We start from the raw sequence: 25,350 nt of genomic DNA, 5'->3' as shown, positions 1-25,350 counted from the left end.
ACTGTGGATGGAGGTTCATAACATTGTACAAGAGGCAGTAACCAAAATGATCTCAAGGAAAAAGAAATCCAAGAAGAAAGAGGTTGTCTGAGGAGGCTTTAAAAATAGCTAAGGGAAGAATAGGAGTAAAAAGCAAAGGAGAAAGGGAAAGATATACCCAACTGAATGGAGAGTTCCAAAGAATAACAAGGAGAGAAAAGAAAGACTTCTTAAATGAACAATGCAAAGTAGTAAAGGAAAAAAATAGAATAGGAAAGACTAGAGACCTCTTCAAGATAACTGGAGATATCAAGGAAATATATCATGCAAGGATGGGCATGATAAAAAACAGACCTAACAGAAGCAGAAGATATTAAGAAGAGGTGGCAAGAATACACAGATGTGTTAGTCACTCAGTCATGTCCGACTCTCTGTGATCCCCTGTGTTATATAGCCCACTAGTCTCCTCTGTCCATGGAATTCTCCAGACAAGAACACTGGAGTGGGTTTCCATTTCCTCTTCCAAGAATACACAAAAGAACTATATGAAAAAGTTCTTAATGACCCTATAACCATGATGGTGTGATCACTCACTTAGAGCCAGACATTCTTGAATGTGAAGTCAAGTGGGCCTTAAGAAGCATCACTACAAACAAAACTAGTGGAGGTGATGGAATTCCAGTTGAACTATTTCAAATCCTAAAAGATGATGCTGTTATAGTGCTGCACTCAATATGCAAGCAAATTTGGAAAACTCAGCAATGGCTACAGGACTGGAAAATGTCAGTTTTCAGTCCAATTACAAAGAAAGGCAGTGCCAAAGAATGCTCAAACTACCGTACTCATTGTGCTCATTTCTCATGCTAGTAGGTTTATGCTCAACTTCTTCAAGCTAGGCCCCAGCACTACGTGAACCAAGAACATCCAAATGTTCAAGCTGGGTTTAGAAAAGGCCGAGGAACCAGGGATCCCATTGCCAACATTCACTGAATCATGGAGAAAGAAAGGGAATTCCAGAAAAATATCTACTTCTGCTTCACTGACTATGCTAAAGCCTCTGACTGTGCAGGTCACAACAGTGATCTGTTGGAAATCTGTGGAAAACCCTTAAGGAAATGGAAATACGAGACCACCTTACCTGTCTCCTGAGAAACCTGTATGCAGGTCAAGAAGTACCAGTTAGACCTTTACATGGAACAACTGACTGGTTTAAAATAGGGAACGGAATTTGTCAAGGTGCTATATTGTAACTCTGCTAATTTAATTTCTATGCAGAGTTCAGTTCAGTTCAGTAGCTCAGTCCAACTTTTTGCGACCTTATGGACTGCAGCACGCCAGGCCTCCCTGTCCATCACCAGCTCCCGGAGTTTACCCAAACTCATATCCATTGAGTCAGTGATGCCATCCAACCATCTCATCCTCTGTCACCCCCTTCTCTTCTCACCTTCAATCTTTTGCAGCATCGGGGTCTTTTCAAATGAGTCAGTTCTTCACATCAGGTAGCCAAAGTATTGGCGTTTCAGATTCATCATCAGTCCTTCCAATGTACCTCATGGGAAAAGTTGGGTTGGATGTATCACAAGCTGGAACCAAGATTGCGAGGAGAGATATCAACAACTTCGGATATGCAGATGATACCACTGTAATGGAAGAAAGTGAAGAGGAATTAAAGAGCCTCTTGATGAAGTTGGAAGAGAGTGAAAAAGCTGGCTAAAAACTCAACTGTCAAATATTATCCAGTTCCATCACTTCATGGCAAATAGATGGTGAAAAAGTGGAAGTAGTGACAGGTTTTATTTTATTGGCCTCAAAAATCACTGTAGATGGTAACTGCAGCCATTAAAATATGCTTGCTCCTTGGAAGAAAAGCTGTGAACAGCCTAGACAGCATATTAAAAAGCCAGGATATCACTTTGCTGACAAAGGTCCATATAGTCCAATCTATGGTGTTTCCAGTAGTCATGTACAGATGTAAGAATTGGACCATAAAGAAGGCTGAGTGCCAAAGAGCTGATGTTTTTGAGTTGTGGTGCTGGAGAAGACTCTTGAGAGTCCCTTGGACAGCAAAGAGATCAAATCAGTCAATCCTAAAGGAAATTAACTTTGAATATTCATTGGCAGGACTGATTCTGAAGCTGAAGCTCCAACACTTTGGCCACCTCACATGAATGACCAACTCATTGGAAAACAGCCTGATACTGGAAATGATTGAAGGCAAAAGAAAAAGAGGACTACAGAGGATAAGATGATTAGATAGCATCACTGTCTCAATGGACATGAGTTTGGGCAATCTCCTGGTAATAGTGAAGGACAAGGAAGCTTGGTATTCTGCAGCGCATAAGGTCACAAACAGTCAGACAGGACTTAACAACTGAACAATGGCAACAATAAGAGATTAAGTTCCAATAGCAAAATCTCTCTCATGTTCTAATCAATTTTTTATCTGTAGAATTATATATATATTCCATTTGTATGGATAAATGTAATGTATTTATATAAACTGCCTTGGATATTTGTATAACTGTATAGAAAATATTTAAATAATTAATCTCTCTCATATGGGAAATTTGTCATCTCTCAATGGAAATATTTATTTAATGAAATTATATCATTTTAACTGATGCATCTATATGGTGTTATTTGCATTTGTTTTGCCAATAAAATTATACTTTATTCATTCCAGAAAGTGATGGGAAGGCAACTGTAACTATTTTGGGGGGACAGTTGAGAATTTTGTCCATATAGAACACTCTGTGTTCTACAAGCAAGTAAGCAGCTGATCATAGTGCACTTTCCAAGTCTTAGCTAATAATTTATCCCTATGTAATACTTGAAGACAGTAAAGACAGTTATCATTTTAATATTTTCTTCAATGAAAATGATTATCTTAAAGTGAAATCATAGAAATCTCATCAATTACTGATCCTCTATCAGGAAAATTTTGTTAGGTAATTAACTGGGAAGTGGCATATTTTTCCAGTATTGTGAAATAATATTCCTCCCTCAATGACTCCAATGTTGCATAATGAACTTGATTATCATCCTTTATTTGTATTCATACATATATATTTGCACAGTTGCTGTCCAGCTCTCTTGTAAAGAAAAGGCTGGAAGATTGTCACTATCTCCTATCCCATGTTAAATTTAAAATATAAGAAAACATATAACCTTTCAAATAGTAATAAAGCTTGGCTCTCAATGAAACTTACTTTCAAGAAGTCTAGATCAGAAACTCACTTAATATCAACACCAAACACAATGAAGGTAGTGCTAGAACTCAATTTGGTATTATAAAGCCATAGATGTACTCTAAGTAAACAGGTACTTGAATGTGAATGCAAGGACTTTTATGACTATGAACCTGGGAAACTCTTCCATGATTCCATGGCTTATCTTTCATGAAATGTAGCACTGTGAGGCATGATGGTCAACAGGCAGAAGATACATTCATACAAGCAGCAGCAGACAAGAGACAAGAATGACAGTTAGGCAGGGAATGAGGTCAGAAAGGACAGGGGGATTCTTCAAGACCACTTCTTCCCTCAGGTTTTAGTATTATTAAAGCATTTGGCTTTTTCATCTCTAACAGGCAGCTGCTGGAATATCAGCAGCAGTTGAGGTAAATAGGCAATAGGGTAGCAATTGAGATAAAAGGGAAATGCTGTCCATAGATGAGTACTTGTAGTTTAGTCTTTAAGAGTGAATTTGAATGACTCATGCTACTCTCAGCAGCGGCAGTTGAACTAAAAAGGAATTATTATTGATAAAAGTATATTAACCAACCTGGGGAGTCATAGAAATAGGTAGACTTGTGACAGCTTCAAAATACTAGAATGCTCATTAACAAGTGGGAGGTTGCTCCTACTACCATTTGGACTGTAATGTAAACATTCAGCTTCCCACGTGGCACATTGGTAAAGAATACACCTGCCAATGCAGGAGACCCCAGAGATGCGGGTTCGATCCCCGAGTTGGGAAGATCCCCTGGAGGGGGCATGGCATCCCAATACAGTATTCTTGCCTGGGAAAGCCCATGGACAGAGGAGCCTGACAGGCTGCAGTCCATGACGTTACAAGACGCTACTGAGCAACTGGGGACGCATGCCCCTAAATGTGATATCCTTTTGCCAATAAACTAGTGAAGCATAGGGAAATATAAATGAATCACATATCATGGAAACCCAAGTATTTTATCAAATTGCACCTCCTCTCTCTCTATGGTTTATATGTATATTTCATTGAGAAGTGACTGCCCTCTTCACAATTCTATCAAAGAGCAGAGAGAAATAATAGTAAAAATAATGGTACTAATTATGTTACATTTGAAGGCTTACCAAGTAATGTACACTGTACCTAAAAATCCATATGCATTATTTAACTTTCACAATAACACCAAAATTAACATTTCTATTTGTATTTTATAGGTAGAAAAATTGATATTCAAATAATTGGTACAGTTAAGATTGATATCCTGGAGTTAAAACACTCAAGTACTACTACAATCATATCTCAGAAATGATGTTTAATATCACAAAATATTAATATGCTTGATAATTTTAGCTTGGCAATAATTAATGTTATTACTCTTCATGTCAATAACATACTTTTTCCAATACATGTAACTATGCTTGTTTATAGTGGATTATCATTATAGAACATCATATAAATATGTTATTCCAAACTAGCACATATATACATACATATTGGTTTAATTTAATCCATTAATACAAAATCATACTTGAGAAAATGTACATGAATGCACAGTATTTTATTATAACAATCAAATGGTTAGCTCATTTTAATTGATTCTTAGTTGCTTTTATAATCACATAAAAAGTGAGAAACCCATATGATTTTGCAGTCACTCTATTAATTCAAAATAATATGGACAATTTTTATGTTAAAAATTGAACAGAACTGAATTAAAATGAAAGAGCCACATTAAGTATTAGTCAGCTAAAAGTACCATATTTGATGCAAAATAAATTTAATATCCTTATTTTACATCCTACAGCAAAATTAACAAACAAAATTAACCTACAGCAAAATTAGTTATATTTATGATAGCATATTTTATACTTTGAAAATCTGAAATGCCACTAAAATACAGAATGACACACAAAAAGAGCAACTGATATTGGCTAAACAGATTAATTGTTTCAATTGAAACCAAAAACTTTACACTATAAGTATTAATTTGGGTATTTCCAGTATGATAAGATTTTTAAATGGCTAGAAAATAAAAGATGTGTTTACTGCATTGTCTCAGTTTCAAATTTTCTAGGTTACCAATTCTATCCAGCTGCCTGTATTGAATAAAAGAAAATATCTTACTGACTGTTTTATTGGAAACAGGGTGCTTAATTGTGGTATAAGAGTATGAATAGAGAATTGCATGTTCACAGTAAGTCATAAGTAATGACTGGATTAGACAAGTCAGAGGATGTGAAGACTGGGAAACTATTTAGACAAGAGGAATCCAGTGGGGTATCACAAATATAAGTAGTCAGCAAATTCGAAGTCAAAGTTCTATCCACAAACTGCAGGCAATTTGATTAGCCATAAGAAGAATTAGGAAGACATGGTAAATGGGGGTTTGAATCCAAGGACTAGAAATCCATCAATATAGAATAGATAGGTCTGGAATGTATAGTTAGGTGGATGCAGATAGATGAACATTAGAATGATTATGGAATAGGAGGGAAAGAAGGATGAGAGGAGGAAAAAAATGCCTCAATTTCAAGGAGTCTAGACAAGGAATTTTTTTTTCTGCTGAGTAGAACTGGGTTCATTCTTTATAGTTATAACAGTGTTATTAAAAATGCAAAGGCAGTAAAAACCTCACAGATTTATAACCAAGGGTTATATAAAGGTGCTGGATCCTTGCCAGCTAGTATAAATTTTCAGGCTCTCTAGTAAAATAGGGTGAACTACATGACATATGACTTCCTCATTTGATGTAGAAACAACTTGTGTTTTCACTGTAATGAAATATATGTGGAGCAGAGGGTGATGGGTGTTATTTATCTTCCCATTTGTGATTGTGTCACCATGAAACAGAGACGTTATTTACAAGTAAACTTTGTTACGATTGATAGGTTAAATGACTGACCTGTCATATTTCCGATAAATACTTGAGAAATTTTTCAAGTATCTGGTTTACACTGTCTGTTTGCCAATTTGAGGATCATAGGAAAGGCTTTTTTTAGCTGCAAAACACTTGGTTCAAATGAAGCCTTATGCTGTTATAAGCTAACCCAGTTGAAGTTTGGAGTTAGGATCCAGAGCTCGTCAAAGTATAGGAACAGCATTCTACAAAGCCCATTTTGAAGTCCACTGGTCTAAGAAATAGATAAAGGTCTGAATATTACTGAATATTGATACTTTAATCAAAATAAATTTATTTCTTCACCATAAGTAATAAAGCAAATTACCAGTGATGCCACATCTGTGATTGTGGCTTAGATTAATTCCATTATAGAGTATAGAGCTTCTGATATTTGTGAGAAAGAATGTTAGAATAGCACATATCAGAGTTATACTCTTTACTGAAAAGATAAAATATATGGAAGTACTCTAATACAAAATTAAATAAAAATTAAAGATAATTAAAATTATGTTGGTCAGATTTCACAAATGCATAGAATACAAAGCAGATACAGATAAAGAATAAAGAACAGGAGGAAAGTTCAAGCTAGGACAGGATAGACAGCTGAAATCCAAACAGCATTTTCCATGCAAATGTAATAGATGCAAATGTTGTGGAGAAAAGTCATGCATTCACCAGAAGATCTATGCCAGGTTAGGTGGCTTTTAGGTCCTGAAAGGAACTGATAACGAAAGACACAAGATCCAGAGATAGGGCTTTGAAGAGTAAGCCAGTTTCCTACTAAATCCTGTTTTAGAGTGACAAAGAAAATAGTAGATCAATGTGGATATTCCAGGCAGTATAAAATTAACACTCAATGACCTATTAGCAGTGCTTGAATATTCCTCTCCAACTTCTCATTAAAACACAAAATAAAAAATGGTGAAGAGCAAATTGATCCAAACTAGCAATGGCAGAAAATATTGAATCACAAAGCTGATCAGGAAGGTATGAAAGTGTTCATTTTACACCATTGATTTATGTTTAAAATGTACTGTTAGATTGCCTGTGATACAGGCTAAATTAATAAAGCAACCTGAAATTAAACAATGGAGAATGACATTTCAAAATTGGGGGATTAAAAAAAAGGAAGTTATACAATATCTTCCAGTGAATATCACTCTACAAAGAAGGAAAAAGTTTTTCCTCAAGTTTTCCTCTGCAATGCTGCATAAACCCTTTGGAAGTTAGTGTTTTCTTAAAAGAGAAAATTTTTGACATAATATTTTTATACTGAGATAAAATATTCATGTAAAATACCAATAGAAAGCCATTTAATTTATGCAAGACCATGTCTATTTATTAATCCAGAAATAAAAGACAGTTTAATATTAGGAGTCAAACAATATATTGTATCAAAAGGTCAAATGAGAATACCCTTTTTATATAGTGCAGCTTCATCCTCAGGAGATTTGCTTATGGAAAAATCATTTATATATAATCTAATTGCTATTATGGAATTCAGGACATATCATTTACTATATAGTTAAGAAATAATTTACCTGCCATCATTAGAGATTTAAGTATTCTTGTTAATTTTCAATACCCTTAAAATTTTAGAAACTCATTAATTTAAAATATATTACATACTTCACTGACTTAGTAAACAGAGTATAATATAATTTGCTATGTTAATACATTTAGAGTTGTTATTATGAATACCCTTACTATGCCCTATTATAATGACAATTTTGTGTTATTTGTTCAAGACCTAAAGATGAGATACTCTGTACAATATACACAGTTCAGCAGAAGAATGACAAATGATTATTTGATGCTGAACCTCAGTATCCTTTCTCTTTGTGTTGCTCTTTTTAATTCACTGCTAATTCAAAATTGTATGTTTATTTTGCTTCCTCTGTTTACCCCAAATTTGTTGATCTCTAGTTTTAAAAGAAAAAGAAAAATAACTAATGGCTTTCACAGGCAACCACAAACCTGTTACAATTTTTAAATAAACTTTCTAGTTTTAAAATGGATAATCATTTAGAGAAAAATTGTGAAAATACTCTAAGTTCCCATATACCACACGTCTAGCTTCTTTTACTATTAAAGGCTTACATTATCTGGTCTTTGAGTCACACTTAACAAATAGTGATACATTATTATTAAATAAAATCATACAAAATGGTTCCACCATCCTAGAAAAAAATAAAAATCCCCTGTGCTTTATGTAGTCAACACTACTCCCACCAAACCACTGGAAACCATTAATCTTTTAATGGTCTCTTATAGCTTTACTTTCTCCAGAAATGTCAGGTAAATTGAACAATAGACCACATAGCCTTTTCAGTCTAGTTTCTTTTGCTTAGCAATATGTATTTAAGATTCACTCATAAAAAATAAAAGATTCATCCAGGTCCTTGTATGGCTTGACAGTTCATTGTCTGTTTGCATGTAATAATCTATTCTTATCCAGGCACCCATTGAAAGACATTTTGGTTGTTTCCAGCCTTTGGCAATTATAAATAATATAATTAAATATATATATATAAATAATATAATTAAATAATATAAATAAAGTTGTTATAAGCATTCTCAGGCAAGTTTTAATATGGACATACATTTTCAAATCAACTGGACAAATAGCTAGGATTATTCCATAAATGTCAATTCTTTCAAGTTGATTGATATTGCTATTCCAAACTTCTGTATCCTTACTGATTTTCTGTCAGCTTGACCTATCAATAATAGAAAGAGGGGTTTCGAAGTCTCCAACTGTAAGCATGGCTTGTTTAATTTGCTTTAATCATATCAGTTTGGCTCATGTATTAATACTTAGACATTGATACTAGTTGCATATGTGTCTAGGGTTTCTTCTATTTTTGGATGATATATTCCTTTATCATTATGTAGTGCCCTTTTAAAATTCCTGATAATTTTCTTGTTCTGAAGAAAATTTTGTATAAAGTTAATACAGCTACAAAGATTTCTTTTGATTTGCATTATCATGTATTAACTCTGGTAGCCCTACAAGGCAAAGAATCTGCCTGCAGTACACGAGACCCGGCTTAGATCCCTGGGGTCAGGAAGATCCCCTGGAGAAGCAAATGGCAACCCACTCCAGTATCCTTGCCTGGAAAATCTCATGGACACAGGAGCCTGGTGGGCTGCAGTTCATGGGGTTGCAAAGAGTCAGGCACGACTGGGCCACTAACACTTACTTATCATGTTAACTCTATCTCTTTACTTTCAACCTATCAGACTATATACTTCAACATACGTTTATTCTAGTCAACATACAGTGTATTTTTTTTAACACACTGACAGTTTTTTCTTTTTTAAAATTGAAGTATAGTTGCTATACAGTATTAGATAAGTTACAGGTAGGTATACAATATAGTCATTATCAATTTTTAATGGTTATACTCCATTTATAGTTATTATAAAATATTGGCTATATTTCCTATGTTGTACAACATATTCTTATAGCTCATTTTATATCTGATGGATTGTACCTCTTCCACCCCTACCCCTATATTTCACCTCATCCCTGTCCTCTCCCCACAGGTAATCTCTAGTTTATTCTATATATCTATGAGTCTGCTTCTTTTTTTGATATATTCACTAGCTTATGTATATTTTAGATTCCACATATAAGTGATATCATGCAGCATTTGTCTTTCTTTGTCTGACTTTATTTAGTGTAATGCCCTCCAAGTATGCACTATTTGTTTTTCAATTTCCATATTTAGGTCATTAAATTTAAAGTTATGTTTCATATACTTGGAATAATATGTAACATAATGGTTAATGTTTTTCCTCTGTCCCATTTATTTCTTATTTATTTTTCTTACTCTTTTTCTTGCTTCTCTGATTTTAACTAACATTTTATATGATTAAAGCTTCCCTGATAGCTGTGTTGGTAAAGAATCCACCTGTGATGCAGGAGACCCTAGTTCAATTCCTGGGTTGGGAAGATCAGCTGGAGAAGGGATAGGCTACCCATTCCAGTATTCTTGGGCTTCCCTTGTGCCTCAGCTGGTAAAGAATCCACCTGCAATGAGGGAGATCTGGGTTCGATCCCTGGGTTGGGAAGACCCACTGGACAAGGGCAAGGCTACCCACTCCAGTATTCTGGCCTGGAGAATTCCATGGACTTTCTTTCATTATAGAAAGTGTATCTCCTTCTAAATTTTTTTCCAGTAATTATAACACCAGTGGTAAAACTCTTCTTTTATATAGATCTGTGTTTCTGGCATATGCCTTATTTTTCTGTCTGAAAACCTCTTTTTTACCATTCCTTATAGGAAGATATGCTGGCAATGAAGTCCCATGTTTTCTATGTCTCAGAAAGTTATTATTCTTTTACTTTGAAGAATAAGTTTACTATGTATAGAATTCTATATTAGTGGTCTTCTTTCACTAAATTTTCTTTTTGTTTACCTAATTTTCATGAGAATTTTCTATAATTCTTACCCTTGTACCACTATAAATAAGCTCCACACCTTGACTTCTTTCAAAAAAATTTTTGGCAGTGGCTTGAGTTTGCTTATACTGTTCCTGATTTTTTTTTAAAAAAATTGGTATTTATCCTGACTTTGCTATGTTCTCTGAGATTAAGGCATCTGATTTATATCTGTCATTAATTTTATCAGTCAGTTCAGTTGCTCAGTCATGTCTGACTCTTTGCGACCCTATGGACTGCAGGACCCCAGGCTTCCATGTCCATCACAAACTCCTGGAGCTTACTCAAACTCATGTCCATTGAGTCAGTGATGGCATCCAACCATCTCAACCTCTGTTGTTCCCTTTATATCTTGCCTTCATCTTTCCCAGCATCAGGGTCTTTTCAAATGAGTCAGCTCTTCAATCAGGTGGCCAAAGTATTGGAGTTTCAGCTTCAACATCAGTCCTTCCAATGAATATTCAGGACTGATTTCCTTTAGGATGGACTGGTTGGATCTCCTTGCAGTCCAATGGACTCTCAAGAGTCTTCGCCAAAACCACAGTTCAAAAGCATCAATTCTTTGGTGTTCAGCTTTCTTTATGGTCCAATTCTCACATCTATACATGAATACTGGAAAAACCAGAGTTTTGACTAGATGGACCTTTGTTGGCAAAGTCTCTGCTTTTTAATATGCTGTCTAGGTTGGTCATAGCTTTTCTTTCAAGAGGCAAGTGTCTTTTAATTTCATGGTTACAGTCACCATGTGCAGTGATTTTGGAGCTCCCAAAAATAAAATATCTCACTGTTTTCATTTTTTTCCCCATCTATTTGCCATGAAGTGATGGGACTGGATGCCATGATCTTCGTTTTTTGAATGTTGAGTTTTAAGCCAACTTTTTCACTCTCCTCTTTCACTTTCATCAAGAGGCTTTTTAGTTCCGCTTCACTTTCTGCCATAAAGGTGGTGTCATCTGCATACCTGAGGTTATTGATATTTCTCCCAGCAATCTTGATTCCAGCTTGTGCTTCTTCCAGCCCAGCATTTCTCATGATGTACTCTGCATATAAGTTAAATAAGCAGGGTGATAATATACAGCCTTGACGTACTCCTTTTCCTATTTGGAACCAGTCTGTTGTTCCATGTCCAGTTCTAACTGTTGCTCCCTGACCTGCATATAGGTGTCTCAAGAGGAAGGTCAGGTGTAAGGTGTTCCCATCTCTTTCAGAATTTTCCACAGTTTATTGTGATCCACACAGTCAAAGGATCTGGCATAGTCAATAAAGCAGAAATAGATGTTTTTCTGGAACTCTCTTTCTTTTTCAATGATCCAGAGGATGTTGGCAATTTGATCTCTGGTTCCTCTGCCTTTTCTAAAACCAGCTTCAACATCAGGAAGTTCACGGTTCACATATTGCTGAAGCCTGGCTTGGAGAATTTTGAGCATTACTTTACTAGCGTGTGAGGTGAGTGCAATTGTGCAGTAGTTTGAGCATTCTTTGCCATTGCCTTTCTTTGCGATTGGAATGAAACTGACCTTTTCCAGTCCTGTGGCCACTGCTGAGTTTTCCAAATTTGCTGAAATATTGAGTGCAGCACTTTCACAGCATCATCTTTCAGGATTTGAACTAGCTCAACTGGAATTCCATCACCTCCACTAGCTTTGTTCATAGTGATGCTTTCTAAGGCCCACTTGACTTCAGATTCCAGAATGTCTGGCTCTAGGTGAGTGATCATAGCATCATGATTATCTTGGTCGTAAAGATCTTTTTTGTACAGTTCTTCTGTGTATTCTTGCCACCTCTTCTTAATATCTTCTGCTTCTCTTAGGTCCATACCATTTCTGCCCTTTATCAAGCCCATCTTTGCATGAAATGTTCCCTTGGTAACTATAATTTTCTTGAAGAGACCTCTAGTCTTTCCCATTCTGTTGTTTTCCTCTATTTCTTTGCATTGATCACTGAGGAAGGCTTTCTTATCTTTTCTTGCTATTCTTTGAAACTGTATTCAGATGCTTATATCTTTCCTTTTGTTCTTTGCTTTTAGCTTCTCTTCTTTTCATAGCTATTTGTAAGGCCTCCCCAGACAGCCATTTTGCTTTTTTGCATTTCTTTTCCTTGAGGATGGTCTTGATCCCTGTCTCCTGTACAATGTCACAAACCTCAGTCCATAGTTCATCAGTCACTCTGTCTATCAGATCTAGTTCCTTAAATCTATTTCTCATTTCCACTGTATAAGGGATTTGATTTAGGTCATACCTGAATGGTCTAGTGGTTTTCCCTAATTTCTTCAATTTCAGTCTGCATTTGGCAATAAGGAGTTCATGATCTGAGCCACAGTCAGCTCCTGGTCATATTTTTGCTGACTGTATATAGCTTCTCCATCTTTGGCTCCAAAGAATATAATCAATCTGATTTCAGTGTTGACCATCTGGTGATGTCCATGTGTAGAGTCTTCTCTTGTGTTGTTGGAAGAGGGCATTTGCTATGACCAGGGCATTCTCTTGGCAAAACTCTATTAGTCTTTGCCCTGCTTCATTCTGTATTCCAAGGCCAAATTTGCCTGTTACTCCAGGTGTTTCTTGACTTCCACTTTTGCACTCCAGTCCCGTATAACGAAAAGGACATCTTTTTTGGATGTAAGTTCTACAAGGTCTTGTAGGTCTTCATAGAACCGTTCAACTTCAGCTTCTTCAGCGTTACTGGTTGGGGCATAAACTTGGATTACTGTGATATTGAATGGTTTGCATTGGAAATGAACAGAGATCATTTTGTCATTTTTGAGATTGCATCCAAGCACTGCATTTCAGAATGTTTTGTTGACCATGATGGCTACTCCATTTCTTCTGAGGGATTCCTGCCCACAGTAGTAGATATAATGGTCATCTGAGTTAAATTCACCCATTCCAGTCCATTTTAGTTTGCTGATTCCTAGAATGTCAACATTCACTCTTGCCGTATCCTGGTTGACCACTTCCAATTTGCCTTGATTCATGGACCTGACATTCCAGGTTCCTATGCAATATTGCTCTTTACAGCATTGGACCTTGCTTCATCACCAGTCACATCCACAACTGGGTATTGTTTTTGCTTTGGCTCCATCCTTTCATTCTTTCTGGAGTTATTTCTCCACTGATCTCCAGTAGCATATTGGGCACCTACTGACCTGGGGAGTTCCTCTTTCAGTATCATTATCATTTGCCTTTTCATACTGTTCATGGGGTTCTCAAGGCAAGAACACTGATGTGGTTTGCCATTCCCTTCTCCAGTGGATCACATTCTGTCAAACCTCTCCACCATGACCCACCCGTCTTGGGTTGCCCCACGGGCATGGCTTAGTTTCATTGAGTTAGACAAGGCTGTGGTCCTCATGTGATTAGATTGACTAGTTTTCTGTGAGTAGGGTTTCAGTGTGTCTGCCCTCTGATGCCCTCTTGCAACACCTACTGTCTTACTTGGGTTTCTCTTACCTTGGACATGTGGTATCTCTTCACGGCTGCTCCAGCAAAGCACAGCCACTGCTCCTTACTTTGGACTAGGGGTATCTCCTAACCACTGCCCCTCCTGACCTTGAGCGTGGAGTAGCTCTTCTAGGCCCTCCAGCGCCTGCACAGCCACCGCTCTTGAACGTGGGGTTGCTCCTCCAGGCTGCCGCCCCTGGCCTCGGGCAGGGGGTAGCTCCTCTCAGCTGCCCCTGAGGTGTCACAGCCTGGCACTCTCGTCCATCACCCCTGACCTCGGACGTGGGGTAGCTCCTTTCGGCCGCACTTGTGCACCCTCGCAGCTGCCCGCGCTGGTTCTGTAGTTTTCAGTAATTATTACTTCATATATTTCTTAAGTTCTGTTCTCTCATTGCTCTCTTTTGGTGTTCCAATTACATGTTTTTTTTTTTTTTTTTTTAAGTTTTTTTGTTTGTTTTTTAAATTTTATTTTATTTTTAAACTTTACATAATTGTATTAGTTTTGCCAAATATCAAAATGAATCCACCACAGGTATACATATGTTCCCCATCCTGAACCCTCCTCCCTCCTCCCTCCCCATACCATCCCTCTGGGTCGTCCCAGTGCACTAGCCCCAAGCATCCAGTATCGTGTATCGAACCTGGACTGGCACTATCCTATAGTTCTTGGACATTTTGTATTTTATTTATTCTTTTTTTAATTTTGCATTTTAGTTTGGTGTGGTGATATTAGAGTTATTTTAAATCCCCTGTCATTTAATTTCAACATCTGTCTCACATTTAATATATTTCCAATGATGCCTTTGTTTCTTCAGAATGTTTTTTTTTTTCCTTGCCTTTTTGGCATGCCTTTTGATTTTGTTGTTGTTAAAATCTAGGCATATTATAATGCCCAGTAATAGGTAACTGTCAGGTAAGCGGGTTTGAGGTAAAGAAGCCTTTAGCAAGAGCGTCAATCAATCCTAAAGGAAATCAACCCTGAATACTCATAGAAAGGACTTGTCTGAAGCTAAAACTCTGATACTTTGGCCACTTGATGCGAACAAGTGGTGATGCGAATGAGGTGATGTGTTTGAAAAGACCCTGATGCTGGGAAAGATTGAAGGCAAAAGGAGAAGATAGAAGCAGAGGATAAGATGGTTGAGATAGCATCACCCACTCAATGGACATGAACTTGGGAAAACTCCAGGGGATAGTGAGGGACAAGGAGGAGGGTGTGCTGCAGTCCACGGGGTCACAAGAATTGAACACAGCGACTGAATGACCACAATGAGCATTTATATTTATTATGCTGAGTTAGACTGTGCTTAACGCTTGCTGTAGCTTCTCTCTCCCCCACTCTCTTATTAGACATTTTCCCCAATCTATTTTCTTAAAACTCTAACCCTTGTTGACTATTCCCTGTGTCTTATGTGATATTAGAAGGGTAGAGGAAGGTGGAGGAAGTAACATGCTCTTCTCTGGCTGGCATAATGCTCTAATAAATTATTTTCCCTTAGAGAGTGGGCTTTTGTATAGAGAAGTCTGGGTGGATCACACAATTATTACTCTTTTTCTCCCCATGTACATTCTACAAGGAACTCTTTCTCAGATCTAAATCATAAGAAACTAGTGGGGTTATTGGAGATCAGGCCCACAAATGTAAGAGGACCCACTAAAACTACATGCCCTCAGGAGTTTCTCATTCTTTAGGCTACAGTGAGAAACTATTCTGTTACAATTCAGTGATTTGTGACAATTAGCATTTATATGTGGAGAAGGCAATGGCACCCCACTCCAGTACTCTTGCCTGGAAAATCCCATGGATGGAGGAGCCTGGTGGGCTGTAGTCCATGGGGTCGCAAAGAGTCAAACACGACTGAGCGACTTCACTTTCACTTTTCACCTTCATGCATTGGAGAAGGAAATGGCAATCCACTCCAGTGTTCTTGCCTGGAGAATCCCAGGGACGGTGGAGCCTGGTGGGCTGCTGTCTATGGGGCTGCACAGAGTTGGACACGACTGAAGTGATGCAGCAGCAGCATTTATATGTTCCTGTCAGTTTATAGCTCCAGTGGTTTTTTTCTCCAAGTAAGCAGATCTCAGTTATGACTCTCTGAATGAATCTCTTTCTCCAGTTTTCAGGGTGATGATTTGCACTGAAACATGATTTCTCTAATGGGTCCAAGAAAAATCAGATTTGCTTTTTTTTTCTTTTTTTGTTTTCTTAGGTTAACCTTGTTGTAGAGATGGATGTATCAAATCCACACTGTTTACATCTTGGAAATGAAGCAATAAATCTGTTATTTTTAAAGATTCAATGCCATTTTACTTGAATGGCTAAATACATGCATTGTGTGGGGGAGAATGAGTTGGGGCATGGCAGCACTATTTGGAGGAATAGGAACAGGTCTTACACTACTTCTTTTTGTTGACTTTTAAGAATTTTTTTTTACTTCATTTTTAGATAATACCCATTCTGGAACAATGAGGATTTCTGAAGTCTATCAAAAGCATATAATTATACATAAAAATTTTACCTGCAAAAAAGAAAAAAAATAAAACCTCACAAATGTTTTTTGTTTGGTTGGCTTTTTACTTTCCTAATTAGGCCATGAATCCCTCCAGGGGTATGAAAAACTACCGGATGAAAGTGGCATATTTTTCTTGAAGGTTTGGTATAATCTTCTTAGTAAAACATGGTAAATATTATATACCAAATGAATACAAAAATTAGTGTAAGCATTGATAATAAGACATGAGCCTGGGGAAACTGTGTGCTTTGAGCTGTGCTCCCCAGATCTTCCATGTGTACTTTACTCTCATTTGTTACTAAGGATACTTTGATGAAAATTTTGCAGATTCTTCATTTACAATATTAAAATAGAAGTTTTTGAGAGGTGATTATTCTTCAGATGAAGTTTCCTAAATGTTTCTAACTACTTTCTCTCTCCCTTTCCAAAAATTTGCATTATTGGTTTTACTCTAGAAGTAAAAGTGGGATATATATAATTATTTTAAAATCATGCTTTTAAAAAGTAAAAATATGCTTCATAACCCTTTGTCAGTTATTTCTCTTGAAAGCTTTTTGATCAAATATTTTCTTCAGTGGTTCAATTCATAACAGAATCTTAAATGGGTAAAACAGTATTTTAAAAAATTTTTTATTTTTTTTCCCAATACAATACATCGGAGGCATAAGATACTATATCCAATGACACCCCAGTTGAGATCCTCTTCATCTGCCTTATTATGAAAATGCATTCCCATCTGTTTGAAATTGCTTAGTAGAGGTCTTAAGCTTTTTTGCTTTCTATAAATGTAGTAAAACTTTCTTGAATTTTATCTAGTAAGGAATAAACTTAAGTAGCTTAATGACCAGAACAAGACACTCTTTCCCAGTATTTTGGTGCTTTTCAAAAAAACCCAATTTTGAAACTTTTTCTACTTAATAAAAAGAGATAGTGACTTATTTGTATTACTCATTTCTTGTTTCTTATTACTGATAAAATATAGGAAAGGCACATCCTATGAATATCCTCATATCTAAGCCTTAAAATAAATTAGAAATTGTTTGGCTTTTATAAACCTATATGTGTTTATAGTTTATTTAATTTTCTTTTTATTTTTTTACTTAATCTATATGTTAACCTTTAAAAAGTATAATAAAGCAAATTTTAGATCTAAAGAAGAGTCTCTTTAACCATTCTGGAATACTTTAAACATGATACTAAAAATTTACAGTACTTTTAGTACACAATATACATTTCTCCTGCAAAATGATCACTTTTCTTTATTACTTTAGATATATTTAACAGAAGTTGTATGTTGTCTTTCACAAATTACTTGGTCTGGCAGTCCTAGGAGTGGATAAGCTTCTCTTAAATGAAGGTCTAGAAGAAGAAATTTTTCTCTAGTATAAACCTTTGGTAAATAAAGATTGAAGCTCTTTTATGTTTGTTTAGAAGTCATAAGTACTGGTGTGTTTCATAATAAAAAACATTTAACCCTTGAATTTTACATGTGAGTTTCAAGGATACTGATAAACGATTGCTAAATTCTGTTTCTTCTGCATTTTACTGAAACTAGGGACATTCTTAAAGGCTATAATCCATATGATGCTAGAAGAATCTTTAACAAATTAGGCCAGTGTTTAGTAGAAAGTTAGTTAGTTTATATAAAGCATCATTATTTTCATTTAATTGTTTTTGGGAGATATCTAGCAATAACATATGAAGTAAGTATGACTGCCACTAATCTGAATCTCAACATACGATGGATTAGAACTGCAAAAAATAATACAACTCTGGAATTATTCCCTAAAATTAAAATTGCAGTAAAAAAACTGAAAAATATTTCCCCTTAATACAGAGTTGCTTTTTTTTTTTTCCCCTGAATACAGAAGAATTGATGCTTTTGAAGCTGTGATGTTGAAGACTCTTGAGAGTCCCTTGGACTGCAAGGAGATCCAACCAGTCCATTCTAAAGGAGATCAGTCCTGGGTGTTCATTGGAAGGACTGATGTTGAAGCTGAAACTCCAATACTTTGGCCACCTGATGTGAAGAGGTGATTCATTTGAAAAGACCCTGATGCTGGGAAAGATTGAGGGCAGGAGGAGAAGGGGACAACAGAGGATGAGATGGTTGGATGGCATCACTGACTTAATGGACATAAGTTTGAGTAAACTCCAGGAGTTGGTGATGGACAAGGGGGCCTGGCGTGCTGCAGTCCATGGGGTCACAAAGAGTCAGATGTGACTGAGTAAGTGAACTGAACTGACAGAGTTTTTATTGTAGTCATTACATTGATTTCAAAGGAGTGTTAAACCTGCGATAGTCTTTTTTTTTATTGTTATTAATTTTTTTACTTTACAATATTGTATTGGTTTTGCCATACATCAACATGCATCCACCATGGGTGTACACGTGCTCCCAATCCTGAACCCTCCTCCCACATCCCTCCCCATACCATCCCTCTGGGTCATCCCAGCGCACCAGCACCAAGCTTCCTATATCCTGCATCGAACCTGGACTGGCAATTTGTTTCTTATATGATATTATACATGTTTTAATGCCATTCTCCCAAATCATCCCCCCCTCTCCCTCTCCCACAGAGTCCAAAAGACTGTTCTATACATCTGTGTCTCTTTTGCTGTCTCGCATACAGGGTTGTCATTACCATCTTTCTAAATTCCATATATATGCGATAGTCTTTGGATATTTCAACTTGACTAGTCTATAGTTCTCAATTATCCAAAAGCAAATCTAGGTGTTGATATGAAGGTATTTTGTCAATGTGATTAGAGTCCATACTTAGTTGATGCTAAGTAAGGGAGATTAATTTAGGTTATCTGGTGGGCCTGATTCTTCCAGCAGAAAAGCCCTAAGAGTTGAGGTTTCCCTAATGAAGAGTAAATTCTGCCCATGGACAGCAACTTCAGTTTATGACTGGGTGTATTAGCCAGCCATTCCTGACAACCTGGTCTCTGGATTTTGAACTTACAAAGCCAGTTCCACAATTGTTTAAGCCAATTCTATGCAGTAAATTGCTTAATACATAGCCCCTCCTGGGTTTCTTCTGAACCCTGATATACTATAAAAACAAAAAGCATAAATTGCAGACACTTAGTAAATATCAATTGAATTAATTCATTTATTTTAGGCTTTTTATGTAGACCATTCCTAAAGTCCTTATTGAATTTGTTACACTATCACCTCTGTTTTATGTTTGGTTTTTTTGGCCATGGAGTATGTGGAATCTTAGCTCCCTTGTCTTGGAAGGCAAAGTCTTAACCACTGGAACACCAGGGAAGTACCTCTGTTTAATTTAAATTTTGTAGTTAATGGTCAGTGGAATTCTTGAATAAACTTTTTATCATGACCTCTAAGATAAACATTTTAAAACAACAAAGATATTTTCTTTGTTTTAAATGTCTCTACTTTGCCAACAAAGGTCCGTCTAGTCAAGGCTATGGTTTTTCCAGTGGTCATGTATAGATGTGAGAGTTGGACTGTGAAGAAGGCTGAGTGCCGAAGAATCGATGCTTTTGAACTGTGGTGTTGGAGAAGACTCTTGAGAGTCCCTTGGACTGCAAGGAGATCCAACCAGTCCATTCTGAAGGAGATCAGCCCTGGGATTTCTTTGGAAGGAATGATGCTAAAGCTGAAACTCCAGTACTTCGGCCACCTCATGCGAAGAGTTGACTCATTGGAAAAGACTCTGATGCTGGGAGGGATTGGGGGCAAGAGGAGAAGGGGACGACAGAGGATGAGATGGCTGGATGGCATCACTGACTTGATGGACATGATTCTGAGTGAACTCCAGGAGTTTGTGATGGACAGGGAGGCCTGGCGTGCTGCAATTCATGGGGTCGCAAAGAGTCGGACATGACTGGGCGACTGAACTGAACTGAAGAGTTATGATGCTCATGGAGTAAATTTACTCTTTTTTGTTTGTACCATTCTGCATTTGAGGAATAAATCAAATAATGTATGGAGAATCTGTATGGTGAATCACATTGTCAGAGATTGTCTTTGCCATAAGCCAAAGTACAGAGGCATTCTGTTCAAAACAATTCTGCTATGGGCTTCAAATTACCATGTGTGAGCCAAAGAGAAGAAAATACTTTTTAGGATCAATTATTTCTTATCTAGTAATTTTCATCCTGCTGACAAATGTAGTTTACCAATAGTTTCACACATATTCTTTTCAAGCTACACCTCAAGGGGAGAATTTTAGATAGGAACAAAGGAAACTCCATCACTTACATTTAATATATCTAGGAGGGAATATGCAAATCACCTAATAGACTTTACTAAAATATATTAATTTCATTAAATGATTGCTGGTGCAAAATTTTAAATTAATTATGCATATTGTAATTTCTGGTTATGTGTGTGTTAGTCACTGAGTTGTGTCCAACTCGTTGTGACCCCGTGAACTACAGCCCACCAGGCTCCTCTGTCCATGGAATTTTCAAGGCAAGAATACTGGAGTGGGTTGCCATTCCCTTCTCCAGGGATCTCCCCAACCCAGGGATTGAACCCAGGTCTCCTGCAGATTCTTTACCATCTGAGCCACTAGAGAAGCCCAAATTCTGGATATAGTAAATGTAAAATTGAAAGCTATTATGTTTAATCTATATTTTAAAAATAACTCAAATGTGTATAGATAATTAGGATGTATTTTCCAGGCAGAAATTTATAGTGTTCCTCAGATAATAATTGGGTTTTTAATTAAAATCCTCGAGGTTTTAATTATGACTTTCTCCCCAACTTTTTTCATCTCTTTGTGTTTAAATGTCCATTTAAAAATATTTGTTTAGAACTTGAAAACTGTCTTCACTTGAAAGTTATATTTATTAAAACAAAAATAAAATGGCATCTGACAAAAACATTTGAGCCATAACATTAATTTGTTCTTTTCATACATATCTAATATCCTATGCATTATTCTGTGTTAAGCACTGAAAATAAAAAGAATGAACAATATCATGTGTTTCTTGAAGAAACTCATGTGTGAGTGACAGAAAGTATCCTTATCTAAGAATCTGTCTAATTTTTCTCTATTCAAAGATACTCAGCACCATAACAGTTAAATTTGTAGTTTTATGTCCATTATGGACAATTTAGTGTATTTATCAGGAAAGTATAAGGTTCAGAGGATGCGTACTTGCAAAAGATATAGTCCTTTCTCATTTCCGTGAAAACAAATCCTCTTCTGTGAAATGATAAGATGATGGTTCATCCCACTCTCCAAAGACAGTTACTCAAAAGGAAAAACTAATCTTTCTTTTCTTGTATTTCACCTTCATACACCTTACTGTTCTTGGCTTTTAACTAGGTTTGGGTTTCAGCATGACTTAGAGAGTCATAGGAGCAAGATATTTCCTCAATTTCCGAATGTATAGTTAAAATAGTTATCATAAGAAATTGAATATTTACCTTGACACTTGGAGAGAAAGCTATCACGGTAAGAACAGCAAAGTGGAAGAAAATTAAGTTTCTCCTCTTTGCCAAATAATATACCAATAAACAGTGCAATATCCCTCAGGGACTAACAGAGAATAGCAGTATATTTAAAATTTTGAAAGGCACAGAAGTGACAATACATTCTAAATTTCTTTTTTATTCCCTCATTTGTTGGCAAGTGCATGTGTGCAGAGTTGCTCAGTCCTGTCTGACTCTTTGCAACTATATGGACTGTAGCCTGCCAGACTCCTCTGTCCATGGAATTTTCCAAACAAGAATATTGAAGTGGGTTTCCATTTCCTATTCCAGGGGATCTTCCTGACCCAGGGGTTGAACTTGCATCTCTTGCATTGGCAGGCAGATTCTTTACCACCCAGCCACCTGGAAGCCTAAAAATTTGTTCTATGATAAATAGTTCAATAATTGTCTTTAAAGGACAACTTACTGCTTAATAGTTTTAAATAGATGAAGCAATAGTCATTGAGGAATACAATGTGGAATTTAAAAATGTTAAAAAACAGATTTCTGTTTTAACCCATTTAATTTTTATAAGACAAAAAGGGATGTTAAGTTCCCCCAAACAATGATTTAAATCACAAATTTCCAAATGCCTGAAGATTTTAATCAATATTTTTTAACAATTGTAGATCTTCTTTAGTTGTTAAAGTATAAATCTGGAGAATTGAATTTTAATAAGAGTACTAGAAGAAGCTATGACAAACTGAGATAGCATGCTGAAAAGCAGAGACGTTACTCTGCCAACAAAGGTCCGTATAGTCAAGGCTATGGCCTTACCAGTGGTCACATAGGGTTGTGAGAGCTAGACCATAAAGAAGGCAGAGCATTGAAGAATTGATGCCTTCAAACTATAGTGCCGGAGAAGACTCCTGAGAGTCCCTTGGAAGCAAGATCAAACCTGTCAATCTTAAGGGAAATCATCCTTGAATACTCATTGGAAGAACTGATATTGAAGTTGAAACTCCAGTATTTTGGATGTCTGATGCAAAGAGTTGACTCATTTGAAAAGTCCTTGATGCTGGGAAAGTTTGAGGGCAGAAGGAGAAGAAAGCACCAGAAGATGAGATAGCTGGAAGCCATCAATGATGCAATGGACATGAACTTGGGCAAACTTTGGGAGATGGTGAGGGTCAGAGAAGCCTGGCTTGCTGCAGTCCATGGGATCGCAGAGTCAGATGTAACTGGTGACTGAACAACAACAACAACAACGAGAACAAGATTGATTTATAAGTTTAAATGGTTTATAACATTTTGCTGTTAGTTTTATACACTTGTTTTCAGTTAATGAAATTCTTGCTTTTTTCCTTCTCTTATAGTATTATTTTGTGAATGAAAATTATCCTAATTAGAAAAATATGAAACATGTTTATAAAAATACTACTCCCTTGCCTCTACTTTTAAACTACATATAAAAGTATCAGTTAGTGCTCAAGGGCTTTTGAATAGAAAAATTATCATGTAAATTGCACCGAGTGGCTCATGTATGTGCGGTAAACAATTTTACTCATTTAATGGATGCAAGAGGGAAAGGAATTTCTGAATTTATTTTTAGCATGTTTTAACCGTCAATGAGTTATGTGAAATTGTGAATCATGCTTTATATCCCACTTGTATGGTGCCAAATCTGTTCTTTATTAAAGCTAGCTCCCAGAGGCATCCTGAAAATGTTTACCCTATAGCTTAGACTGTGTCCATATGTTAGCAAAGCACTGTTTAAATTGGTAGAGAACATAACCTTTCCATCTACAACAAAAATATGCACTAAAAAATAAAAAATCCTTCATGCAATGCTAAAAAATTGATAGCTTTTATTGGACTTTCTGTTCCCTCTTTATCCTAAAATTTTGTGTTACTATATTTTACTACCATGAGACTTTATGTCCTTGAAATCCAAATGCTCTAGTTAACACTATAAACCAAGATCCAGAGATTATTGAGTAGGTTCCTGACATTAAAATATCAGATCATTTGGTTCAAACAACTGTCATTATTATAATGTTTTTTAGAAAAATATGCTTTTGAGATCATGCTTACAGAACATACTCATGATTTCAATCCCACACAATATTTTAATTCCATAAGGTGTGTGGGTGGCTATTTCAAATTGACATAGTTTTGTGTTATTTTTTACATGCAAAATTATTATCAGATGGAGGGGAAATTAGATATTCCGAATCTGATGAAAAAAAAAAAACAAACCCTCAGTGTTCTTGACTTATATCACCAACTGCTAGCTACTGCTAAAATGTATCCATTTTTGGAAAATGAACAACCTTGACAGCATTGGTAGTCTTAATAAAAAATAAAAATAGAACTTTCTCAAAATATCTGAACAAAATTCTTCTAATAAGTGGCTGGATGTATGAGAAAATTTTATAACTGACCCATGATACTTACTGACAAATATTTTCTAAAATGTAATCATAGGTATTAATATAAATGAATATTTTTAGATTGATCTTATGAAATATCTTGATATACATTTTAGTAACAATAAAAATAACACTTTACAGAACACTTTATCCCTAGTTTTCAGTCATTGGATATTTCAATTGATAGGAAATTAAGCATCTTTGGTCAAGTAAGGACATATCAATATGCTTACCAATGATGTAATATATCACAATGTAGAATAAATTCCATAACCTTAACAATCTGTTTTACAAGGCAACTGAAATATGTTAGTTATTTTGTCAAGTTATCAAGGATATATACATAAAGTTTTGAATATTAGTGCATTTATAAAATAATGAGGTTTATAAACTAACATTTTAAGCACTTTAATGAGAGAATTTGAATGATATCATAGGCAGAAATGCTAACTACATGTTCACTGTACTCCTCCTTGTTAGAGGTTTTTGATCTTTTTTCGTAATCTGATATGGGAACATATAGCATATTGTTAGTGCTTTATTTTTCATTTTCCCTGAATTCTAGTGAAGGAAATGGATTCCTTGGTATCTAGTATTTTGTTTGTTTGTAAAACTTATTTTTCCCTGGTAGCTCAGATGGTAAAGCATCTGTCTACAATGTGGGAGACCTGGGTTCGATCCTTGGGTCAGGAAGATTCCCTGGAGAAGGATATGGCAACCCACTCCAGTACTCTTGCCTAGAAAATCCCACAGACGGAGGAGCCTGGTGTCCACGGGGTTGGAAAGAATCAGACACGACTGAGCAACTTCACTTTACTCCTACAAATATTCTTTTTATATCTCTAATGTGATTTTCCATTAAGTTGTTTTATCACTGCATTGTATTCTTGCTATATTACTGATTTTAACTCCTTGCCTGTCAACATTATCTAGTTTTAAAACAATTATTTTTCAGTCTGTTACAGTGATAAACAGCAAGCAAAACAGAGCAGTTCGACTGTCTCTGCATGGAGAACTCTTGACTAGTTAAATCAC

Source organism: Bos mutus, chromosome 2, assembly GCF_027580195.1.
Source record: "Bos mutus isolate GX-2022 chromosome 2, NWIPB_WYAK_1.1, whole genome shotgun sequence".
Classification (NCBI taxonomy): Eukaryota; Metazoa; Chordata; class Mammalia; order Artiodactyla; family Bovidae; genus Bos; species Bos mutus.
The sequence above is the reverse complement of the archived record's forward strand: the minus strand, read 5'-3'. Positions refer to the sequence as shown.